Source organism: Drosophila mojavensis, unplaced genomic scaffold (genome assembly GCF_018153725.1).
Source record: "Drosophila mojavensis isolate 15081-1352.22 unplaced genomic scaffold, ASM1815372v1 contig_36, whole genome shotgun sequence".
NCBI lineage: Eukaryota > Metazoa > Arthropoda > Insecta > Diptera > Drosophilidae > Drosophila > Drosophila mojavensis.
The window spans coordinates 823,322-829,776 of record NW_025318858.1 but is presented as its reverse complement, the minus strand read 5'-3'; positions in this window follow the sequence as shown (position 1 = coordinate 829,776).

Genomic DNA, 6,455 nt, shown 5'->3' with positions numbered 1-6,455 from the left:
CATTTTTCTTACAGCTTAAATGAAATGAAATGAAAAAAGGCAAAAGCGAAAGAGAAAAGGTAAAAAGAAAAACAGTTCGTATAATTTATGAGCCAGCGGAACGGAAATACTGAGCGCATTCAGCATGAAATCCGAGTGCGACTGTGACGCCTCCTTCGAGAGGGAGTACGAAGCTCTTTGGGCAAAGGTAACTCTGCCAGGTGATGTATTATATATTTAACTGATTTATTGCCATATTTATGCCCAGCATTCGAAAGCTGCGACCAAAAATATACAGCATTTGGTCACACTTTAGGTGCTGCTCCAGTATTTAATGAGGGGTATTCCCGAAAACAATATTAGCTGATGATAGTGCAATGAAAAGTGGAAATATATACAAAGATATTTTATTATTGAGAAGTAAGAAGAGGTAAGAGTATTCTGGTAGGGAATTTCCGACTCGGAAATACCTTGAATTCAGAGCAATTTTCGTTCCCTTAAGAATTGTATTTGGGTTTCACAAGGGAATCGTTTTTGGAAGAGTCACAATAAACTTTTTAAATACAAAGGTAGACTCTGACGGACTAAGGAAATTTCCTGCGCTAATCACATATTTCCGACTAGCAAATACCTCGAGCTTACCACAGATTTCATATTTCTGACTTCACTAATATTTGTATAGTTCACCTAATATTTATACTCGGATATAACGTTGCAAGTAAATAACAGTCAGCTACATAGTAAAAAAAATTCATATTCTGCCTTCGCTCATATTTTCAGAGATCTCTCAACATTTATACATAGCTTTAGCATTGCAATCGTTTCTTGGAACATTGCAATATTAGGCCAGTTTTGAGCACGGCGTATACGCGATATTTTTCACGACTAGAGAGCACCTTGAACTCTATACAAAGTTGGTATTTCTGCCTTCGCACATATTTGGGTAGCTCTTTTAAGATTTCTACATAGCTCCAGCTCCAGCAGTGCAATGGTTTCTTGGAGCAGCCAACTACTAAGCAAATGTTGAACATGGCGTATACGTGACATTTGTTGCGCCAAGCAGACTTGAGTGATGCGATAGCACTTGCCCCCAGCACTGGCCACTCTGGACGGCGCACATCATTTAAATGAGTTTTGTAACATGACCCAAAGACACTCACAGAAAGAGAGAGCAAGAGAGAGGGAGAGGGAGATGGATAGATAGACAAACACGAACAGTTTCTTGGCAAATGTTGACCACAATTTGTGCATGTGGCCATGACGGAAGGCAGAGGCAGAGGAGAAAGCAGAGGCGGAGGCAGAGGGCAGGGAGCAGCAGGCAGCAACTTGGACTGCGTGCGACTCGTTTGTCCTTGAACCTTATTTGTGGGCGACGCTTAGAGCTGGCATTTTATTTGTTTGCGCTGTCTGTTTGCCACATGCGAAAGCACATGAAATTTATGCGCTGAAGCCGTTGCCAGACATCCAGAGAACCAAGAGAGCCCAGAGAACTGTGTGTTGTCACTGACACTGTCCTCGTCCATCGTCGTCCATCGTCGTCTAGCTGCGTCTGCCTTAGCCTGTTATCTGTTTGAGTTGGCTCGCATTTCAATTGTCAATCCGTGTGTGAAGAAATCCACCTGGCCAACGGACAGCTCCCATTGTTGTCCACACACTGACCACAGCTTAGACTCTCGCCTCGACTTGACTTTCTATTTGCTGTGCAAACAGCTCTTCGCAGTCTTCAGAAATCAGAAGTCAAGCACTCCCTTCTTCTTCCTCTTTTCGCAGGAGTCAAGCAGCCATATCCAATTCCAGTTTAAATCCAATTATATTGCGCAAACGCTTCCCTATTGACATCTTAAGCTCCGCTAAATTGGGTCAAACTTCAGCTGTAAGTGCCGTTAATTGCGTGCAGAACAACTGCCTAGGGGTGTGAATTCGAACCTTGATTGATTGACGAAGTCGGGGAATAGAGCTTGCGCATTTATCAAGTGGGAATATGATACGAAGATTATTTGAAGTCGAAGAGAGAAGATTGAAATGTCTTCAGTAGGATGGTCCAGGAGTGTTACTATTTGCGACAACTCAATTTGATACGATTTCCACTTGCTCTCGAATCGTCTCAAGATATATAGAAAATAATGAAAGATTCAAGAATGTCCTGACTTGGACACACCTTTCACCATGGTCTGAACGGATACTCCAATTATTTTAGGCTTACTTTGGGATTATTAATCAATTTCGTAGAGTTTTATAATTATATGATATGATGAGCTAAAGCAGAAATCTATACAAAGTATATCAGATAGAGAGAAATGCTTATACGGACGGGCATAGAATAGAATAGAATAGAATTCAGTCTGTAACAGTATTACCCAAATTATGGCATTAGCAATTCCAAAAGTCGATTAAAGTCAAGCCATCACAACAGCATTCTGAGTTAATCCAAGCTAAGCCAAGGCCTTTAGACTCACCTGCTACTCAATGATTAACGTCAGAGCTGAAACAGTTTTGGTTTCATTGCAAGTTGTTGTTGCTGCCATCAGCATCATGTGCCATACATATATAAGTACTTATACAAATACAGTATATACATATGTATGTAGCCCTCTCGCATGCATTGCCCAAGCATACTCTAATCAAGTTGGGCTGCAGCTTTTGCCTGTCGTCAAACTAACCTCATGAGAGTTGCTCTCGTAGCCCTAAGCCTCATCATGTGGTCTACCCAAATGCCACTTGGGTTGCGTTATTATAACATTTGCAATGTTTCGCTTTTAATTATTAAAGCAGCCGCCAGTCATGTGGAAGCTGCATGTTTTCTTGCCCCCAAAAAGGCCAACTACAGCTGTCTCTCTTTCGCTCTCTATCATTTTCATTCTCTATCTCTCTCACTCTCTCTATCGCTCTTTCGCATGTGTAGTCGTTGCTGTTGCTGTGCAGCTCAAAGCCTATTTAATATAATTTTACATAAATTTTCGCTAAAGCTCAAAAATCCTACAAAATTTAATGCAAAATCTCAGGCGAGTAAAAAAAAAAGAAACTGTCATGATAATAAAATCTGGATTTAGTTTAGTGGAAATTCATTTATGTTTATGTATTTCGTTTACCCTGTGAGGCAATGGCTAGAGGTATTTAAGGGATTTTCATTTGCTTAGATGATTTATGGATAAGGTAAAGCCTTCTTCCATCTCTCTCTCTCTCTCTATACTTGCTGTCACTTTCCAAGTCTGTCTCTCTCTTTCTATATAAACATACGTATGTACATTTATATATTTTTCTCTCTCTTCTCTCAATCTTTCTCTTAGCTCAAATTTTCTCTCTTTTGAATTTTCACTTTTGTCTCATTTAATAATTTAATCTCTAATCGATCTATATCTCTCTCGCTTTCACTTTGACTAATTCAGCTTTCATTCACACATTATTACAGGGCATTTTCTAGTCTAAAACTCACCCTCAATATGGCAAATTATTTACCCTGTATTAAATACGAATTTCATTTAGCATATATGATATAATTCAGCAAATTTAACAGCGAAGCACACAAATTGCACTGATATAGAGATAAAAGCAAATAAAGAGAGAGAGAGATGGAGATATGGAGAATTAAGAATTTAATTTTGGAATATCTGAAATGTCAGGTTTCCCCACATACAAACATATCTCTCTATATATATAAAATTCCTGTGTAGATGGGCTAATGAAGCTGACATGCATTGCATTTCTGGCAGGCATCGAATATATTTAAAATGATGTTTTATTAATTTAGTTGAAAAATTATCTCGTTGTCATGTTGAGCTGCCTTGACAGCTGACCCTGAGTGAGCGACAAAAAATTGGTGGTGGGATGGTCGGCGTGAGAGGGCGTGGCAGTTGTGAAACGCATTTTCATGCGGGCGAGTAAAATGGGAAAATTTGCATAGCAACTGGCCAACAGGGCAACAGGAGGACAGCGACTGCTGACAGTCTCATCAGCATCCGCATCCGCATCAGCATCATCAACAGCAGCAGCAGCAGCAACAGCAGGAGCAGAACCAGCAGCAACAGCAGGACTAGCAGGAGCCGCAGGAGCAGGACAGTTGCTGACCAGGCTTACAAGCTTGAAGGACGCACTAGAAAAATGTGGATGATGATGCAGTTTCTGGCACAGCTGAGCTTAATTATATGAACTTATTTAAATTCATAATGCTGTCAAGTGGACCACCAGAAAAACAACACAATTTAGTTAATATTTAAGGCAAATGTGCTCCAGGAGCAACCGACAGTAAATTGCATAAAACTATTTGCCTAATTGAAGTGCTTAAGCTAGGTAAAAAGTGAGTTGTTCCCATTAAAAACTAATGACAAGCAATGCAAATGTAATTATACCTTGCCATGAGGCATCTACAGAGGATTGAAATAGATTTTGATAGAGATACAGCCAGAGATTGTGATAATTGGACCCAATGGCTATAGCCAGCAGGTAAAGTTCAACAATGTGTAATGGCTGTCGTGATAGTAGATAGTAGATAATTATACGCTGCTGCTAAAAGGGAACAAGATTATATTCATTTCAATGGTAGATAGTAGTTATTATATAGTATATAGTAGATGGTAGATAGTAGATAGTAGATAGTAGATAGTAGATAGTAGATGGTAGATAGTAGATAGTAGATAGCAGATAGTAAATAGTAGATAGTAGATAGTAGATAGTAGATAGTAGATAGTAGATAGTAGATAGTAGATAGTAAATAGTAGATAGTAAATAGTAGATAGCAGATAGTAGATAGTAGATAGTAGATAGTAGATAGTAGATAGTAAATAGTAGATAGTAAATAGTAGATAGATAGTAGATAGTAGATAGTAGATAGTAGATAGTAGATAGTAGATAGTAGATAGTAGATAATAGATAGTAGATAGTAGATAGTAGATAGTAGATAGTAGATAGTAGATAGTAGATAGTAGATAGTAGATAGTAGATAGTAGAGATAGTAAATAGTAGATAGTAGATAGTAGATAGTAGATAGTAGATAGTAGATAGTAGATAGTAGATAGTAGATAGTAGATAGTAGATAGTAGATAGTAGATAGTAGATAGTAGATAGTAGATAGTAGATAGTAGATAGTAGATAGTAGATAGTAGATAGTAGATAGTAGATAGTAGATAGTAGATAGTAGATAGTAGATAGTAGATAGTAGATAGTAGATAGTAGATAGTAGATAGTAGATAGTAGATAGTAGATAGTAGATAGTAGATAGTAGATAGTAGATAGTAGATAGTAGATAGCAGATAGTAAATAGTAGATAGTAGATAGTAGATAGTAGTAATAGATAATAGATAATATATAATATATGGTAGACTAGGATTTTTTATTTCACTACTACTTTAGACAGCAGGCGGAAAATGAAATTAAAATATAATTTGCAATTTTGAAAATCTCTCAACATCCAAGTTAATTAGGTAAGAACGTCGAGCAGCTGGCTAGCCCCCATTGTGAACTACTAACTAACAATTCACAATGAGCTTTCGGCGAGAGCTAATTACTATATTAACTCCGCACAGTGCTGCAGTTCCGACTACACTCAGAAAAAAAGGGACAATAAAAATAGTGGAGGGAGCCAACAATGTTTCGTGAAATTTAATTAAATTAGCACATGGCATTTGCTAGCAACTTGTACAGTGTACACTCGCATACAGGGACAAGGACAGGGCCAGGGAAGGGGATGGGGGCAGGCACAGGGACACGCGCTTTGTGCGAAAGCTGGATAGATTCTTTTGTTTAAATTTGCAACTTGTGACAGGCTTAATTAAATTGTTTACGCAGATGCAGGACAAAGGGAAGCACAATATGTTGTGCGGCAGAACTTTGGAAGCTGATTAACGAACATACAGGGTATATGAAACGACAAAGTACTCTTCTTGTTGCTGTTGCTGTTGCTGTAGCAGTGGACCAGGCAAATGGCATTCGCTTAACCTCTCGACCCATGCTCAAGTTTGCAGCACAATTAAACAAGGGCCGCACTTCTGAGAAGCGCATAGAAGGGCGTTGTTAAACTACCTATAAATCTAGCCGGCAACAGCTACGTGACTTGTCATAAATCAATTCCCGCTCGTTCCTAAATTATAATGTGCAATATTCTGCACTTTGGCATTATGCTGCCGTATTTATAATACGCCCGGCAGCCTCCCTACCCCCTCCCCCTTACAACAGCACAACGGACACGATAACGAGCACTCAGCCATAAAGGAGCTGCTACCTTCTGCTCCTGCGACTACGGCTCCGGCTCACCTCCTCCTGCATGTCCAGCTGCTGCTCGCCTCTTCTAGTCCGTATCGAATCGCTGCCTCATTTGTTGCCAATGAGGCAACAATAGATCGCGTCAAAGTTTGCCAAGTGCCGGGCAGCGTCTCATAATGACGACAAATTGCATTTCAAATACTATTTGAATAAATGTGCAGAGAAAGGAAAGCGAACTCAAGGAAGGAAAAACCCAACATCAATTATGATTATCGGGATAT